Below are 20,445 nucleotides of genomic sequence, written 5' to 3'. Positions count from 1 at the left end.
CTTGTACAAAAGTGTGTTGCGTGTCAGCGAAAGAACGTAAAAGTCTGCACTGGGCACTGCTGTGCGCGTCAGCGAGAAAGCATGGAGCTGCTGTGCCCATCAGTAAGTGAACTGTAAAGTAGTAGGCACGAAATTTAAAATCCAACTGTGCGCATCAGCTGAGTTGCTGTGTGCATTAGCGAGTGAACTGTAACTTATACACACAATTTTAAAATCAAGCTGTACATATCAGTTAAAAGATTGCAGGGTAGACACGCAAAAACTTGTACAAATGTGCTGTGCGTGCCAGCGAATGAGCATTAAAGGGCACACAGCATTGCTGTGTGCGTGAGCGATAGAGCATGGAGCTGCTGTGTACGTACAATGGACATGAAGCTGGTGTGCACGTTGTTATTGTCCGTCTGTAAAGGCTGCTGGGTGTGGGTGTGTCAGCCAAGGACAATGAAGCTGGTGTGCGCATCTAGGTTGCTAGGTGACACAATCAAAGAGCAACGTCAGGTCAATGTGTTGCACGTTGCGTTCCAATGACGAATTTCTGGAATGCCACAGTTATACGGAGAAGTCCTAAAGGTCACAGAGGGAAAGCACAGTGCCAGCACGAGGAACCACCTGTACAGCCGTAAAGTTAAACTTTTAAGTGAAAAATTACCTTGCTGTCACACAGAACCGGGGTGTTAAGAGTCAAACACAAGTAAATGAAGGTAGCGCTCTGTTCAAATTGTTCAAGCACAACGCGCGCTTTGAAAATAAAAACAATCCTTACTTGTGAGTGAAGCTCAAGCAGCGATGTTAAAGACGGGCAGAGTTAATATCGCCGTATTGTAGGTTTGTCGATTAGCATGTGAAGAGAAGAAATCTTCTGTCAGTTACAGCTGCAATATTTTTAAAGTTGTCTTGACGAGGAGGTCAAATATTGGAGTTGAGCAGAGTTCCCAGTCGTCGCCAGTGTTAAATAGATAATTCTTTGAATGATGACAAGAGAATGGTAGTTCCTTTTGGATATTTATTCTTAAGTTTGTAGGGTTCAACAGCTCAGCCACCCAACTTCCTTTGGCACATCTCTGTAGTCTAAACTCACAAGGGTCTAACTTTGAGCCAGAGCAGCTGTACAATTCTAGAATACACAGATGTCACTGAAATACATAGATGTCAGGAAAGAAGGTAAAATACAACTAAGTAACAATACAACACCATCCCATCGGGGCTGGTCAGTTCAGGTCGTCTCTGACAATACAACCATGATGTGGTGGTATGCCAACAAAGAGGGCAGCATGGGGGCGCCAGAGTGCCATCCTGCAAAATAGCTGCACATGAGGAAGGATACTGTAGTCATAACGTAAAACGGACACCATTCTCAAATAAATTGTACTTCGGCTGGAGAATGGGGTTTGAATGCTCTCACGCTGCTCTGCTGGTAACGTGGGTGTTTGGGCATAGAGGCGAGTTATGTTGGGCAGCCTGCTATACAAGATGGCAGACAGAAGATAATCTACATGCCATAGTCTAGGAGCAAAAAGAACCAGTTGACTGGGGGTGAGCGTTTGCAATGGTCCATACTCCGTCCATCATCCCCTTTGGTTTTGCTTTGTTTGCCCTAAGTTGGCAGGGTATGCCCAGACGTGGGTCCCTTGCTCACTGTGCCACTGGATTCAAGCTAGCCTGGCTGATGACAGCTGATTAGCCAGAAACTGGTCCCAGGATGCTTGTTTCTGTCCAGGGAAGACATGGCTTGGCAGTTCGGGTTGGCCTGTTCCCATGAGGCACAGGGTCAGACTGATTTGCATATGGCCATGTCTGAACTGGGGTGGTGGAGTGAGCTAAAGAATGATGATGGATTACACCCAGATCAGTTGACTGGGGATGAGTGCTTGCAATGTTCAACAATGGGCCTAAACCATCTAAAAGAGTCCAACTGCTCTATTACTAGTGATTCTTTATTAGATCGACTTGGTCTATTATAGATGTTAAATAGATATGTCTTCACCTTCCCTAGTAACCATTTTTAAACCCATCAAATCAAGAGATGGTAAATACAATGGAACAACATCAATTTCGAGTGTAATTCTAATCCAGATTACCAAGTCCCCTGATGCTCTACCCCTTGATGACGGGCTAGCACCCACACTGAACGTGTTATCTCCATATGGGGGGTTTCCAGTAACCAGGTCTCCTGTAGGATAATAATGTCACTCTGTTCTATATATTCATTCCTTGTCATATCGTTTAGACTCATATTTAGTCCTGCTATATTCCACGAGATGAACTGCACTTCCCAATTCTTACTCAATTCTATGGCTGAGTGGCGCCTAACTCCAATATTTACATTTGGTTATGTTAAATTGATTTTGTTTGTATGATACTTCAGGTGTGGGTTTAACTTGGGAACCTGTAAAACCAGTTCAGGCTCCGTTTCCCTCTGCCTTGGTGACTCAAAGACACTCTGTGCACCTATACTCTGACTAGGAATTTCAAAGGAATTTAATAGGGGCACTACATAAATATTCGCTTTATGTAGTCAGTCTTGGTTATCTAAAGACGACAGACCTTCAAATATATTTACAAGTGGAGGAGTGCCCATATTATTAGTACGATTCCCTATTGATAGTCTATAGAAGTAACCTAGTGGGAGGGTACAAATACAGGTGTTTTTGAGTGAATTCTCTTCTTGGACATTTAATATGTTCCTAACCAGGTGGGGGCATCTAAAGTTGATAACCACGCAATCTCCTCTTATATTCTTAGATATAAGAATATCTTCGGTGTTTAGTGGACGGAAACGTTTACATTTGGCTAACCAGTCCACGACTTTATTCCGTAAGTTATCCCAGGTTTCCTTCTGCTCCCTTCTTAAATCAGGCACTCCAGCTAACACCAACACATATGGACATGATGCTGGGGTAACTGTATGACCTCCTCATTAGGTATTAGATCTGTACCTTTTGGACTATATATTACTTTATTAACAGAATGTCTACTTGGTCTATCAGGCGTTATGTGCTCCTGCGGTTTGTTTGTCATGCTCGTTCCTTTTCCAGCGATAGCCCGCAGCCTGCCCTCAATATACCGTTTTTACATCATTCCAAGTTGTTAGATTTAATTAAAGGTGCATCTCTAAGCACATTACCCCTCTTATGTGTTTCTTCTTTATCATTTGTGGCCCATCCCTCCATTTGTGGTTGTATTGATGGATACAGCTGTACTAAGGGAGCCCCCGGATCGAGTATCCATATGGGGCATATCGTCGCTCGACCTAGAGTGCCCCAATATAGTGTTTAGTTGCTCCAGTTTATTCTCTAGCATACTTAAATTCACACTCATATGCACCTCCAACTGACTTACCCTTGCCTTAAGCTCAGAGTCTAGGGACATTGTTATTGTATGCTCTACCCTTCCCACTATTTCCTCTATCTGCAAGGTATATGGAGCATCATCTGGTTCTGTCTGTGTGCAAACTGAATTTTTAAATAGCATTTGTGCTTCCACATAATCTGTTGTTGTAGTTTTAATTGACCCCCCACATTTCTTTGGCTTAGAATTCCTCACAACAGGTTTACTTTTCCTATAAGCCTGCGATTCTTGCCCCTTTTTCCCCACAATCAAACTTTGCTTCCTTAGCCTCGATGTTATCCCAGGGCTAGATAAGCTACTCTTTGCCTCCAACGATACTTGTGGGGAAATTCTAGGAGTATTTGACAACCATGAGTCATTATGGACCGTTATTACAGGGCTCAGCGGGATAGTCTGCATATTTTCTATAGGTTTAGGGGAAATCAGTAACCTGTTTAAAGAGGAATTGGTAGGGTCAGGAGATAAGCGCCTTTCTACTAGTTGAATCTCATGATTCAATAGTGATTCCGCTCTTATGATAAATGCATCTAATGTGGCAACAGGGCCCTTACGATTGCTCATATTTTTATCCGTAATTCTCAGCTTGCGAAATGCAACAAAGCACAATTTAAAATCCAGAAACAGAGTATAAGCTGCAAAACGGTCTATTTAAGGGCTACTATATAGTAACTTTGCCCTCTAAACTAAAAATAGCACAACTAATTGGGCTTACCCCTCAGATGTCAATATTCAAACGTTAGGGGGGTAGCCCAGTCCAGTCTCAGCCAGTCTCTGATGTGCGTGGACGGGCCCGCCCTTGGCCCGGGCTTCGCTTGCTCGGGTATTGATTCAAGAAGTAAGGAAATTATACACAGAAGTATGCATGAGAAGAAACATGTGCTCCCTTTGGTAACGAATTTTCTGGCAAATACTATACCTGTAGATTACACACTTATCCCACCCTCCTCACCATTCAGAGGAATGGTATTGGATACGTTAATAGAGTCCCAACTTGCTACACTACATAATTACTTGTCAAATTTTGTTGGCCATGTGTCTACCTCTGAGGGCTCTAAAAATGGATGAAGAATTGATGTTAGGTCACCAGGGTTGTGGTACCTGTATGGCTTTGGTGCTGTAATATTCGGGGTGGAACCCGATGTCAAGACGGTGCAGGAGAGCTGCAGCTTTTACAGATTCAGCCTGGAGGAGTTTTAAGAGATGAGCAATTTGCAGGTAGATAGATTGTCCCCAAAAAAGATTGTTAAAGAAGATAATTAACTTTAGGGGATCTTACGATCCCATAAAAAAACAGAAGTTGTCTCTCTCTCTCTTTCGTATCCTGGGTTTTTGATTCATAACAAAATCCAGTGCCACAGATTTCAAAATTCAATGCCACAGATAACACCAAAATCATTTGTAACGTGTTGTGTATATAATTAAAGGTTATGACCTAGATAATAATTAACAAAGTAGAGATAGAGTATGTGTGTAATGCTCTATAGATGAGCACTATCCCTTCTAATACAGAGCAAAACAATATATCAAGGGGAAATTAGTTTTCCAATTTCAAAACATGGTTCCTATGTAGGCAATCAGGACGACTATGGATGACAGATATTTGAATAAAAGTTTTGAAAAACATTTTGAAAGATGTTTTCGTTCATACTGAAATATGGTACATGGCAAATTGAAAATAGATTAAAAAAATATCAAACTTGAAAACTGAAAATTCAGACTTTAATTTGGATTCAGCTATTTTCATACACCCTAATTAAATTAGATTTAACAGGTTTTCATACATCAAAATATTGCTTAAAAATAAACACAAAACTCAATAAGATATGATTCAAATCTTATTTCTTTCCACAGGATAATCATATGCTAGATTGATATATTATATCCAACTTAACAAGATTCAGAGACGATCCCCTCAACCAGGGACCAGCAAAGGCTATAATCTGGTGTTGCAAATTTATAAAGTTTTTTATAAGGTAATTTTTTATATTATCGCTATTACTATACCCAATCCTTAAATCTAGTTGACTAAATATAGTTAACATTATTTTCTCTGTTCTTTTGGTCTCGCACTGTATCACATATACTAGCTGTAATGTGTGGTTACAAACCATTAAGTATAGAACATAGGGCTCTCTGTAATAGTAAATGTACTAAGAATGAATAGATTGCAGTGTCCTTGTTAATATGGCACTTGTAATGTGTGGGTATAACTGATTATATATAGGGTTTTGTATATTATGTATTAGGAAATGCACTAAGAATAAACATTGTAGTCTATGCAAAGGTTTAAGACATTTATAAGGGCATTGCATTTCCTGTATATGATTGAAACTAGAAGGTGATATTTCTCTGTTCTATAGGAATTAGGTTACAAACTATACATTTTTTGTTATTGACAAGATTCCATTGGTATTAATAATGTTAATAATGCTGTTTTGATGAAGTGTGGTTATCTCATGAAACAAATGCTGGGTATCAAAAAGAGGATGTTGAAATCTGCTCGGTTTGTTAAAGACAATTTTGGTGGAACCTTTGATAATTGTTCTAATCCACCTCAAAAAAACAACACTCAAGAACGAAACATTTTCGGTTGAAGTAATGAATGAACGAGTGGCTTTTGTATAGCGCACAGCTACTCGGTGAGTGTCCCAGCACTCTGCATCAAAGAACCGGTAAGGAGAGGCAGGAACCGATGGGTGTTCAAAAGTCCCTAAAGTTTAAAAAGATAAGTCTTCAGTGCTTTTTTGAAGGTTGTTTCCTCGGTTATTGATCTCAGTTAACCAGGCATCTGGATCCACATGCTTTCTGCCCTGACCGGGAAGGAGGATCTCCCTTTCCGTTGTTTTTCTAAATGGAGGATTGTTAACAAGTCAGTCCTACTGGAGCGTAGCGACCTTCCTGGTCTGCACTCCTTGATCCTCTCAATCAGGTATGAGGGACCCATGTTGTCAACTTAACCCCTGCCCCATGGCAGCTTAATGAACTTTTGGCATGCACAGATGAAACACAAGATAATTATACAGGAAATAATAATTTTGTTCAGATTGCTTTTCTTTAGGTTCCAATGATATAAGTGATTGCTTTTGTATATAAAAATGTTATATAAAAAGTGCATCATAGGTATAACTGATGTGGAGAGCAATTTGTAGCAGGCTGTTTCCCCTTATATAAAGGTGGTCTTTCGAGGGTGTAACGTTTCCTCCTTTGGATTCTGTTATCTTTATGTAAATACTCCCCCTTTTCGTTTTGGACCTTCAACCTCTGTCTTCATGCTTTGGTCACCAAGTACCTCACATCCATCTGACACTGTGATGGTATTTCTGTTGAGCCCTTACATCTATTACACTTCTAATGGTCTCCCCACCTGACACTTTCAACCCTACATCATTGGATTAAAAACCTTGAGGTTAAACCTTGATGTTTATTTTAACCCTCTAAGGCACATGAAGTCCTTTGTAATTTCCAAAGCCACCACTACCAGGTACCAATTACTGAACATACATAAAACCTGAACTAATATTGCCTACCATGGTGCAAAAAAAGCGATATCTGCTCTTGGTAAGTCTACTTGTAGGTCTCCCCTGACATTCATTTTCACCTTTGGACAAGGTTTTACCCTTCGCTAAAACAGAGCTCAAAACAAGTTACAAATCTTTCTCTTTAAAGCGGTGCAATTAGCCCTACAACGAGTTGCCTGAAATCCTTTCTTGGTACATATTTCCCTAAGTTCTTCAGTGAGCATACCAAGACTTTCTAACGCACTCAAATCACTTTGCAGAGCCTTAAAGCTTGCACAGCAATACTGCACTCCTCTCCCAGTGACTGACATTCCATCTCTTCACAGCCACTTTAAAGACTGCTCTAAAACACTTCTGCTCATATAAAAATGGAAGCACCAGCACCCCATCCTGCATCCATTCCACCATGTTTTCAATCCTTTATAAATGCTAGTTGAGAGAAATGTCTGTGATTTCCTGTACTGAGACTTACTCACTGTTTACTATCTCGGCAATCCTTTTTGTTATTCACATAAACTGTGCATGACGTACTGTGACGCATGCGGCCTTTTTGGTCAAGGTGCTTCCATTGCTGTTTTATAAGTAAATGAACAAATCGATCGCCCATTTTCGGAAGGCAGTATTGTGGCACTGCACATCTGGAAAAGAGGGTAGGTTTTACTCATGTAATGTATCTCTTAAACCAGAAGTTGTGAGATTTCTTGTGAAACCTACCTATGTAATATGAATATGGAGAGAACTTACACATGTGTGCATATGCTAAAGAACAGTGCTATGGAGTATGCTTGTGAACAAAGAAAGACATTAGTGCGTTATTGATTTTGTTTTTGATATTGCTGTACTGAATTACCAAAATTGCCAGCATTCAGACAGCGTAGCTCGGCAGATGTATGGAAAGGCAGGACCAGAAGGAGAGATAATTAGAAAACCTTTGTTCAGTTTTCTCTTTCACCACTGTTGGAGGCAGGCTTACTAGGAGCTTGTGCAAACCTTTCCTTGTACACAATATGGATTTTAAAAATGAAAAAGACTGTGTGTCATTGGAGGACTTGTATCCAGTCATAAATGAACTACAGTAGAGAGAAAAATGGGCACAGCTCAGAGAGTGCTTAGGTGGACTTTCCTTCGAGTTTTGGAATTCATAGCAGGAATCGCAGGATAATTGAGTGTTTTTGTGTGCAAATTTGTATTACTATGCATTTCTTTTGTTTATGATTAGGATTTTGTTTTCTTTCACAACATATGAGATTTACTTTCCAATAAAAAATGTAGAATGTGAATACTGCACTTCTCATAATGGTGTCTAAAAGGAGGTAACATTAAAGCATAGTTCTTCCATCCACACCCTTCCTCAAATTGGAGGGACACTTTCTTTGTGTTAGAAATGGGGGTGCTCTAGTTGGCAGGGGATTGCACCCTGTCCAGGTAGGGACCCTTCTTTCTAGTCCGGGTAAGGGGATTACACAGCTAAGATAACCCTTGATCACCCCCTTGGTAGCTTAGTACGAGCAGTCAGACCATCTCAGAGACCATGTTTAAAGCAGTGGTACATAAACAGAGAGTAATACAGTGAAAACACTACAATGGACACCACTCCCATTTAGAAAACTAACCAATCTTTATCTTAACCAAACAAGACCAAAATGAGAAAAATCCAACATACACAGATCAATATATCACTTTAAAAAGGTTTAAAACAGTCCAGTCCATATAGAACTATGGATGCATCAATTTGAGCACAAAGTACCTGGCATGTGTTGAAATCGCAAGACAAAAACAGGCGCATGGGAGGTGAATCACTGGAAAGCAAAGCAATGCCCTGGTTCCTTACGCGCAGGGAATATGGTGCATCGGTTCCTTGCTCCCAGGGGAGGGTATGCGCCGGCTGCTTACTGCTATGCAGGGGAGGTGATGCGTCAGTTCCTTAGTGTGAGAGGAGATGATGAGTCAGTTTCTTACTGCTGGGACGTGATGCGTTGTCTCTCCGGACACACAGTTTGGTTCCTTACTGAAGCCCAGCATCTGTGTAGACTTGGTGCACAGGTGTGATGCATGGATAATCCAGACACCCTAGAGTTGATGCGGCGATGGTGAAATAGGTGCTGTGTCGATTCTTCCACCGGGGTCCCACGATGTGTCTATTCTTTCAGCCGCGCAGCAGGGTCAGCGCCAGAGTCAGTGCAGGGGATTTCAGAGACCTGGTGCGCTGAAGTCTGGCTGCAGCAGATTCTTAGGCCATGGGCAAGCGCTGCATCAAATTCCTGTAGCCGCACGGCAGGGTTGCGTGGAAATTTTTCCCACGTTGGTGCTGCATCGGAAAAACAGGTGCTGGACAGGCGTTGCATTGATTTTTAAGTCTTTTGTAGCTTTTTGTCGCAGGAACAAACTCCAAGAACCTAGAACTGGACACCACTTGGCAGGTCAGAATTCCCAGCAGTGGAGTTCAGGGATGCTGCAGGTGAAGTCTTTGATATTCCTGAGACCTCTTAACAGGAGCCCTTGGAGGAACTTCATAAGCAGGAAACAAAGCAAAGTCCAGTCCTTTTTAACGAGAGATAACCTGGCACTGGAAGTCAAGGGCGGGACCCTCGAGCAGGCGCTGGCGTATGGAGTTCTGCAAAAGGGCAGCGTGTGAGAGTGTGGTCCAGCTTCGGCAGGCTAGACGCGTTGATAATGATAAGGCTTTGGAGATGGCGAGTGCTTGGGAGGCCCTGACTCGGGCATTGCGGAATGCCCAGATAGTGGAGGAAGGCGACTGAATGCTAATCTTACATGTGATCATCAAACTGTGAAACTGATATATAACGCTTTATGTGCAGCTGGTACTATGGTATGATACAAACTTCTGGATATGCCCACAACACCGAACATAAGGGGGAGGGAGCTTGGGGGGGAATTGATGTTAAATTGGGGGACGAGTTTACCGGATATGGATGCTGTGGTCATTGCCATATATTATATGTCGATAAATAATCCAATAAACTATGTTTTCCCCCCAAAAAAAGTCCAGTCCTTTTTCCTCTCCAAAGTAGAAGAAGCAACTGCAGACCAACCCAGCAAAGCAATACACAACAAAGGGGCAGTACTCCCCTTCACAGCTCCTAAGCTTTTCTCTTTGGCAGAGTCTCCTCTTGATCCAGAAGTATTTTAAACGTCTGGTGTTTTAGGTCCAATACTTATACCCCTGTTTGCCTTTGAAGTATGCATAGTTCAAAAGATAGACCTTGTAGTGCACAGATCCTGCCTTGCTCAGACCTGGCTTCAGACACACTACGGGGGACAGGCGTAACCCTGTTCAGGTATCACAGACAACTTCTCCTGCCACTCTAGCTCAAGAAGGCCCAACAGCCTAGTGATGGGCCATCAGGATATACAGGGTACACCTCCACTTCCTTTGTGAGACTGTCTAGAGTGAATGTACAAACAAGCCCCTGTCAGTCTAAACCAGATGTGGATTTCACAGGCAGGCAGAGGCACAGGATGGTTAGACAAGAAAATGCCCACAATTTAAAAGTGGCATTTTCCAACACTCAATTCAAAAAACCACTTCACAAAAAGATGTATTTTTCAATCCTGAGCTCATGGAGCCCAAACTCCACATTTTTTGCTGTTCCCAATTGAAAGTTACACTTGTAAAATGTTACAAGGCAGCTCCAATGATAGCCTATTTCTTACAATAGTGAAAAACTAAATTGGCAGTATTTCACTGTGAGGACATGTAAAACACATGTGTACATGTCCTACCTTTCATATACCCTGCCCCCTGCCCAATGGGAGTAACTTGGGCTTACCTTAGGAGTGCCTTACATGTTGTAAAAGGGAAGGTGAAGGCCTGGCAAGTAGCTGCACTTGCCAAGTTGACATGGCAGTTTAAAACTGCACGTATAGACACTGCAGTGTCAAGTCTGAGACATGTTTTACCCACTGTAGGTTGCACCTCCCAATTCAAGTATTCAAAAATCAGTCATTTATGAATGTCCATCCAGTAATCAACCTTGTTCAATTTTCTGTATTCTTCTTTTGAATTTGCGACAAAGCACCCGGCAGCCAACGTGTTTTGTTATTTTTAGAAAGAACTTCGTCTGCACTGAAACGATATTTAAAACAATACAATGCATAGTATAATCTAAAAACTATTTTTTTCCAATCACTACTCATATTCCCATCACAATTGATTTCAGTCTGTACTGAATAAGCTATTTATGATAGATTCATCTTGCATAATTCGTAACCAGTCCCAAATTACATACATTTTTAGCATCTAATATTACATCCATATAGTCCTCAACCTCATCATGTGACCCTACTAGGCCAGCCTAATATTGCCCCATAGAGTACATCAGGCATACTTATATGGAGGGAAGAAAGCAAACCAGTATATGCTACTTATAGTTGTAAGGATGTAAAATTTAAATTAGGAAAGAGGTAAAAGGCCAAATAGGAAGATAACAGCAATCATTGTATCTAACCAGAAGGCCAGATGTAGGAAGGCTGCCTATCCATCAATGGACACTATACACAGCTTTATTGACTAACGTCGTTAACTCTAATCTTATGATAAAAGCCCCCTGTACGGGTCATACACCTACCAATAGATTGCTAGTAGATGTTTTTTGTTCTGAAGACGCATATCATAAGTTGATTCTGTTACGGGCCCTCCTGGCATCACCCCCTTACGTCCAACATGACCTCATACGTGTAACGGCTGTTGTGCCTGATTACATTTTTATTTTATTTTATAGATCTTCTTTATTGGGCCAATCTGCCTTGCTCCTTTTAACCCACATTGGCCAGAGAGCTATTATTGCCTCAGTTCCCTATCTGTAATTGCATACCTTAAAAACAGGATAGCACCTTACCTACTATTTTGAAGTTCCTGGTATAATTATTTTCCTCACTGCAGGGTCTTATTACTTGGCTGTTGTTCCTGCAAAAAAAAATTGGAATTTGTAGAGGTCATTGTTCCTCGCCTACAGACTCAACATCATACTATTTATAAATGCAATATTTGCCCATGGTCCCTTTCACCCTGTCGCTATAAAAACATAAAGCATCCCTGCCTTCGGCCCTCACCGAGATTATACACACCTTCCTCCGATCTTCAACTATATCATGCCATCTAGTCACCAGTTACATTTATAATTGCTGCATTGATCTGTCGAATATTTTTGATCCAGGTTCAATCATTAAGTAACGTGCATCACTTAACGATTTGAAACTTACATAGCGGCAGTCATTACCTTACCATTGCATATATCACTACATAATATTGTCGAACGAAAATTTGCTATGACTTTTCAATAACGCATGTCCCGGAGTCTCGGACCATTAGTGAGGAACGATTACGGGGACTATTGGCGACTCACAGTAATTTACAAATACGTCTACTCCCCTTATGTTGTGGACAGACATCCACTGCTTCCGAACCCGGGTCTCAAACTCACCATATTAATCCTCCTCTTCACACGGCCAGCCTACTTCGGGTTCATTCAAGACATGGTTGCAGGGCTACTCATGTAGGTGGCACAATCAGTCTTGCAGGCCCACTAGTAACATTTGATTTACAGACCTTGGGCACACACAGAGCACTATACTAGGGACTTAGCAGTAAATCAAATATGCCAATCATGGAAAACCGATCACAATCAGTTTACACAGGGAATACTTGCACTTTAGCACTGATCAGCAGTGGTAAAGTTTGCAGAGTTCTAAAACCAGCAACAACTAAACTCAGCACACAGTCGAAAACCAGGAGGTAAGAAGCAAAAAAGACAGGGGAAAAGCATGCCAAACATGAAGGTTAATTCAATAATAAACATGGCTGTTAGGTTGTATTCTTAAAGGTTGCATCCTCTAGCTATGTCTGGATTTCTTGGAAATGTTGTGTGGACATATATGGGGCAGCGGCTTAATTAAGTCAGTTGCTGTCTGACCCCTGAAGCTGAGGAACGCATACTGTGGGCTCCATTTTCACTTGGAAAAAAATAAGCAGTTTTTTTCAAAGGAATCTTGGTTGTCTTGGAGTTCTTACCTCATCGTACAGGTCATACAAACACAAGCTGTTCCGTTGCATTATGGGTCTGTTCTGGCATGAAGGGACCCTGCCAGGTGTTTTGTGATCAGTCACCAACAGAGGCACGGAACCTACTGATATAGGACCCAGGACCACGTTCTGCCCTGCTGTTGCAGTATCACATTGTGGTGGTGTTGCCCGTGAACATTTGCACCAGGCTCTCCTTGATGGACTGCTGAGAGGTCTTCAGAGCCAGCTCATGGATGTGGAGCTGGCCCTCCTCCTCAAGAACAGAGATCCAGATTTCCACCTCCCCAATTGACCTCTAACACTGCATATCTCAAGCCATCTCCACCGGGACCTGGATGGCTGCGGACAGTTTTGATTGAAACTTCAAATCCCACAGCATTGCCTGCATGTGCCACATGGCACTTCTGACATGTTCAGTTTCCCAGCTGCAACAACTGGATGTATTCAAACTAAAAGACCAGCCCTGGTTCTCAGACGTTTCTACAGTCCCTGCAAGGTGTCAACTACACGGGTCAATGAATAGTTCCAGAACACTGACTGACAGTTTCACTCCTTTTCTTATTCTACCTTCTTAGACATGCTTTGTGTATATCCATGTTGGCTGGTTTGGAGTTCAGCATAGGTCTCTTCACTTTTTTCATCCCTTCTCTTTCAAGGTAGATACTCTTTATTTGTAGGTGATGGCAGGCAGCGATGATGGGTTTCTCCTCTGGGAGAAACCTACATGTGCACAAATAGAAGAAAAGCTTTCACACTTGACACCCGTTATCCATTTTGGAGAAGCACCTCTGCTGGGGAACAAAGTTGGCAGGCCCTGACAAAAGCTATCCATTCTCTTCATACGAGACAGCTGTCTCCAGGCCCTCTATCTTAGCAAATGAAGGGTCTACAGAAAGACCGGATATAGCTAGAAGTCACTTGTGCCCATTTAAAGGGAATCCCGTCTCCATCCTCTCACTTCTTAGTGTGTTGCCATACAAAAACCTCAGAAATGCACAATGCTAGTTTGGCAGGCTACTTCTGACTGCCATCTTACATAGCATGTTTGCAGTGGCAAACCAAGATGGATTTCATGGACTAACAGTCATACAGTGAATACACTGCAAAAGCACATACTACCATATACAAATACATGAGATGTAACAAGGGACCTTGTCACATAGGACTTAAAAGTTGAGACGAAATAGGTAACTTGCCCTATGCAAAATACATGGACAAATGCCAACTTTGCGCCTGTGATTTAAAAAAGAAATGTTCCTACCACTGCCAAGGCCATGTCCGCTGACAAGGTATCCGTGGTTCTCTTGAAAAGGAAGTTGCGCTTGGTGTGCCCCTCTAAACCACAGAGCTCCACTCTTGATATGACCTGCTCTAAGCAACACTAAGCATACACCCATGATTGTCATGTGAGCTGAGCCCCGAAAGTTCAAAAACACAGTAAAGACTTGCATTAGGGTAATTAAAAGCAGGGGTGCATATTCGCAAAACCAAGCAGGGGATATTCCCTTCCCAAGACAGGTTTCCACTTTCCCACTGTTATGATGATCATCAACCTTTTCTTAAGATGAAATATACAGCTCCTGCTTTAGAGACAGGCTGTATACCAGGATAACTATCATGATGACATGCATCATGCTAGTACTTGGATAAAAGCTTGGTGACCTATGGTTCAGATCTACCAGGGCCTCCACACCATCTATACGTTTATCTGCAAGAATGGGCACTTATTCCTAATGCCCTTCACCATGATTCTGCCACAAACACTGTCCACACAGAATATTGGGTACACATAATCCAATTTTGTAATTAACAGAACCTTAATTTATATACATTCCTGCAGCACCATTTTACTTAGTTGCAATACAGCTTGCATCCTTAGCTTCTCTCCTTATCCTTTGTGGTTTATAAAATGTCCAAGAGTATGTGCATTTATCTCATATTATACTTTTTATAAGAGGAGCTAACATTCGAATGCATCAATAGCCCTTTTTTATTGTCTTCATGGGTCACCTTTCCCTTCTGTTCCATTTTAATTTCAATTTAATTTCTTTCACCCATTAAGTGCAGACTTTGCTGCTAGCAAGTTGCTTCCTTGCATGTTTGAATTATTCCCTCATGTATTGCTCCATGAGAGAGCCATCCTTCCTGAGGATTGCTCAAAAACCATTTAGGTATATTTAGAGTATAATTATGACATCTTGTTCAATGCCACTGTTTCTTGTGAATTAAGATTACATTTTTCCTAAACATAGCATTATATGTGTAGCAGTGTGTACCAGTATAGAGCAGGAGGTGGAGAGGTGCTTTTGTCATGGATCTGAGGCTTCATAGTGCCGGCTCCAGTGGTGTGTTAAGCGCTTCCTCAAAAGTAAGTTCCTCTTGTGAGGAACAGAGTCCTTTACTTTGGGAGGAGGCTGAGCTAGGACCCGACCAATTTCTGGATGGATGAGGATGCACTGTTGCCGGGCATTGAGCACCTCCTGTAGGCGTTGGAGAATGGGCTGCTCTTGATTTTCGGAGGCGGAGGAGGACGGTGCCCTGGATGACGGATGTTTCTGCATCGAAGATGGCCGCTGGCCTTCCACACTGAGACAAATTTCATCTCCGAATGTTTTGACTCCAAAGCTGACATTGAGAATGTTTTCTACACCGGCGCAGAGAGGTGTGTCTCCTGCATGGACTTCGGTGCCGAGAGCTGGGAGGGTGCCAGGTCTGAAGCAGCGTGTCTGTACCGACCATGACCTTGTGGCTGTGGCGGACAGGAAGCCTCATGACTGGCTTTTTTTTGTCCTCATTTGCCTTGTGTTAGAACTGGCTATTTCTGCTTGGCTAAGGCTGACGCCAAAACTAGGCAGAAACCACCATTCTAGTCAGGGCAAGGGAATCACACGCCAAGATAACCCCTGCTCACCCCCTGGTAGCTTGGCACGAGCAGTAAGGCTAAACTCGGAGGCAATGTGTAAAGCATTTGCGCCAGCACACAACAACAACAACATCGTAGGCACACCACAAAAGAAACTCCACACAAGATTATTATAAAATAACTTTTGTATTTTAAAAACACATCAGATAGGATCACACAAAATACATGGTGCCAACTGGCACGGGCAATATTCACAAGGGATTATGTACAGGACAGGGCCACATGGGCCACATGGGCCACTGTCAGAATCAGAAATAGCACTTTTAGAATATAGAATAATAAAGAATAAAAATCATAATAGCACAAATTAGCAACTATGGCACACAACCAGTAACCACTGGTAACAGGAACCAGGACCTCACTAGGACCACCTGTACTAAAAGAACAACCACCTAAGAATAAAATACATTTAGGGGTATAAACAAGAACACATTACCCATGATGCATGAAACACATTCAGAGGAGTAGTAAAAGGAAAAACACATTACCCATGATGCATAAATATACATTCAGAGGAGTAGTAAAGAGAAACACATGATGCCTAAACCTACACATTCAGCGGTTTTAAGAACAAGCACATGATGCAATAAAATACATTCAGAGGTGCAGCGCAAGATGACACATGATGCCTAAAACATTCAGAGGGGCAGCGCAGGGAAAAGGAAGCCACATGATGCCTAAAAACATTCAGAGGTGCCAGAACAACTCAATAGCGCAAAAAACACACAGTAGGCAATTACCATCCTAAACATAGCAGGTAACCACATTGCGCAAAACTCACATTAGCAATTACTTTTAAAAACATAGAAATCACATTGCGCAGAAATCATATACCAGCCCCCATTTAATAAAGGGACTAAAAGAGCCCTGTGTCCAGAATGTCAGGGTGCGCTGCCATGCAGCACCAGTCAGGGGTGCGCCACTGGCGCAAAACCTAAACGTAGCAGGTTCCCACTACTAGCTGGGCACTTGGGAACAATCACAAGGGCCTAAACGTTGCAGCTGGCACTAAGTGCTGCGCAGCTGTAGCAGGCCTGGCACCACTGTGCCACCTCTCTCTCCAATTGCGCCTAAACGGTGCAGCTGCCCACTAATTGCTGGGCAGCTGGAGACAAAACTGCAGCAGGGGTCTCACTAGCCCTCAGGAAGCAAAACTGCGCCCACTGTTGGAGCCACACAGGCTCTGTCACTAAACACTGCGCAGAACGTTGGAGCCACACAGGCTCTGGGACTACCCATAGTCAAATGCTGGAGCCACACAGGCTCTAAAACAAAATAGGCTCCATGGAGCCCTCAGGCCCTCAAAACAACTGTGCCCCCTTGAGCCTCCGTGGCTCTAAACACAAAATGGCCCTCGAGCCTCGCTGGGCTCGTAAATCAAATATGCCCGCCCCCCACGGGGTTTTTGAAGGGTAATGGTGCCCTGCAACGTAGGAGCCCCGCTCGGGGGCTCGAAAGCACAGACATGCCCCTGGGGCCCTACTCACCGGATCCGTGGCCTCCTTCTCCCTGGACACACGGCTGGGCAGCACTCGGCGCGGCAGCAGCGGACGGGGCTCTCTCTCGCTCAGGGGGAGCCTCGTCAGGTCCCGCTGCACCGCGTTTCTTCACCGGACAACCCCTCCATGTTGCAGGGCTCCCTCCGCTCATGGGAGCCCTGCAGGGCCGCCATCTTCCTTCCTCCTTCCCCGGGCCGGCAATACTTCTCCTTTCCCCCGGGCTGCGGGGCGGGACTTCCGGCCGGTCGCGCCAGGATTGGCCGGCCGGCCAGCCACTTCCGGGTTGCTGCGGGCAACGCAGCAGCCCCGCTTAGGCAGGCAGGCGGGGAATCACTTCACCGAGGGGTGGGCTCCCACGAGGTGAATTAAAAAGTTTAAGACTAGCGGCATGGCTGCGGGGCAAATGCTGGGTGGGCACCGGCTTCGTGGATTAAAGGGATAAGAGCCGCACAACGCAGGGTGGGCACTTGCTATTCCCCACGCAAAATGCGGGGCGGCGAAACGCTCCCATAAAGCAAAAAGCGCTCCCAAGCGCTAGGAAAGACAAAAAAAGCGCTCCTAAGCGCTATTGACCAGCAAAGTCCTCCAGGGGATAGGAAGAAGGCCCACAGGATCCCAGGGCAAAGCAAAGTCCTTCAGGAGTCCAGGGGCTGGGCAGAGCCCAGGGATTCCCCTGGGCCCAAGCAGCAGCACGCCCCTGGCAGATTCAAGTAGAAAACAAGAACAAATTGGAAGGGGACATAGCCCCTTCTTATACAGAAAAAAAGTCTTAGAAGTCTTTGTGAAGGCAGTGTGAGAACCAGCTAGAACTGGTTTTAGGGAACTCTCTTCAGTGTCAGGGACAGAGGTGACAGTCGCCCAGCGGGAGGTGGAGCCAGCATTGTGGTCAGGCAGGCACAGCCCTAGTCACTCCCAGGTGCCATCTCCTCCCACTTCCCTGGCAGCAGATGCAGCCTTTCACCCACGGACTGACTCAGACAACCTCCTGGGGCTCCCCAGCCCCTGCCATCCTCAAACCAGACCGTCAATCCACAAGCAGGCCCAGGCACTCCTGGACCAGGCTCACCAGCCAATCACACGCCAGACACAAATTACACAAATATGCCAACTTCTAAAAGTGGCACTTCTAGACTAGACACAGTCATGCCGCATATATCATTACGCAGCATTCAATCTCACAAGTTCGTACATATCAAACTCGACCCTGCACTCCCCACACATCAGGAACTACCATGGGCATACATATTCTCCATTCATTCCTATGGGAGGGCAGGTCACTCACCACACATACACAGAGAGCTCAAGCACTTTATACTGTACCACAGTGAAAAAGTGCGCAGAGGCCTAAAATCACCAACACCAGGTCACAGAAACAGGCTAGGAAAAAGCAAAAAGTCTCGGGTGAACCTGCCAAAAGGACCAGGTCCAACACCTTGTTTCCACCCTTCGTCCTTCTAGCGATGCCAACCTTGGGTTATCTAACCTCATGCGCTGTAGCAGGGGTAATGAGGTGAAGGCTTCCAAGACAGCATCCCTGCCATCTTTCAAGAGGCCACCTCCTTCTATCGACCGGAGACCCTTCCCCATGTCCTTCTGCTCATGCAGAGAAGACTATAAACAGCAGACGCAGGAAAAGGCTTAATCATTGGACCGATTATTTTTTTTCCAAGTACCTCCAATCATAAAGTTCCCCTGGACACAAAGGGTGTACAAAATTCATATTTCCTTTTCCCCTGGTCCGAAATATCCAAATTAGCAATATAACTCATAGATTTCAACCAATCATCCATTGTTGGAGATGTTGGAGATACCCACAATTTACAGATCTCCCTACACGCTGAAAGCATAGCATAAAATACCAATTTTGCACAGTCTTAAGTAACAATACATTGGCATTCCAAACTTCCAAAAATAACCAAAACAGTGCTTACCTTAATCTGCAGGTTTAAATTGCTAGCAAGGCATTTACTTACAGCCTCCCAGAAGAGCTGTATCTTCGGACAGTATACAAACATATGTAAGTCGTCTTCACTCTGACTGCCGCACTTGGGACACAACACTGATCTTTCTGACCCAAATTTAAAAAGTCATCGTGGAGTCCAGTAAACCGTGTGCACAGTAAAAAGATGATTCCTCCTCAGATACGCAGGTTTCATTGGTTTATAAAGCATAGACTTAGATACTTCCATCTTGGTCTCTGGAAAGCATCCTCCCCACAGATCCACTGGCAAGGTAAACATGCTGTCGTCCATCTCCAAGATCATGCAGTACCATAGTGTGATTTATTTTTTGAACACTCCAGTAGACAGATGTTTTTCCTCGAATTCATTAGGATCTCCTAGCGTTACACCCATTGCTGAGAACCAACTTTGAACCTGGAGGGATTTAAACCTTGAAAGCGTTGGGCCAACTACCTGCTCACACCAGCTCCACGAAACCATCTGACCATTCGGCAGCAAGTGCTTTCATCTAGAAATGCCCGCTTCTTTTAAGGGAAAAGCCAATGAGTCTTTTGTCTTTTCAGGAGAGCCTGGTGCATCTCAAATCGGGGCCCAATAGCTAAAAGATGGTATATTCAAGACCTTTCTGACTTTAAACCACATTTCCGCCATGTCCTTTAGAATCTTAAGTCTGACCTTCTTAAAGTATTTTGGATCAGCATATTTGTACATAAAACCCACGTCAGCTCCCTTTTCCTTTGTCAGCATCACTCTAAACATCCTACCTATCTCTGAATCTATGGGGATGTCCAGTAGCAGTCTACCATTATTTAGTAAAAAGGCCCAGGAATAAAACAAAAAATCTGGAAGCGCTAAACCCCCTTCACCAACCTCCTCCTAAGTTTGCGCCATGATATTCGCGGCCCTTTTGATGCCCATATAAACAAACCTATCACTCTGTAATTTAACGAACCACTCCTTTCTAAAAGATAAGGGGATTGATTCAAACAAGAAGGTTAGTTTCCGAAGCACTATCATCTTTACTAAGTTCACTCTGCCAAATAAAGTTAAAGGAAGATGCCGCCATGTTTTCCCTCATGACTGGCATGTGTTCTTGAGTCTTGATCCCCTTGAGGGCGTTTGTCGACTTCAGAATGGTGTTGAAAGAAGAGAG

At 43.6% G+C, this 20,445-nt stretch overlaps 1 protein-coding gene across 2 annotated transcripts in view; it reads left to right on the top strand.

The window, feature by feature from the left end:
* BEND7 (BEN domain containing 7) overlaps positions 1–20,445 on the top strand; it is a 302,748-nt gene that overhangs the window by 269,911 nt on the left and 12,392 nt on the right. The window contains exon 8 of one of the 2 annotated variants that reach the window (XR_015295595.1): positions 5,200–5,321. The exons of the other annotated variant lie outside the window; for it this stretch is intronic. The gene's annotated coding sequence lies outside the window, so the exon portion shown is untranslated. The remainder of the gene's footprint in view (positions 1–5,199; positions 5,322–20,445) is intronic. 2 annotated transcript variants of the gene reach the window in all.

Source organism: Lissotriton vulgaris, chromosome 1_1 (assembly GCF_964263255.1).
Source record: "Lissotriton vulgaris chromosome 1_1, aLisVul1.2, whole genome shotgun sequence".
NCBI classification, from domain to species: domain Eukaryota; kingdom Metazoa; phylum Chordata; class Amphibia; order Caudata; family Salamandridae; genus Lissotriton; species Lissotriton vulgaris.
This window is presented reverse-complemented; position numbering and strand designations above follow the sequence as displayed.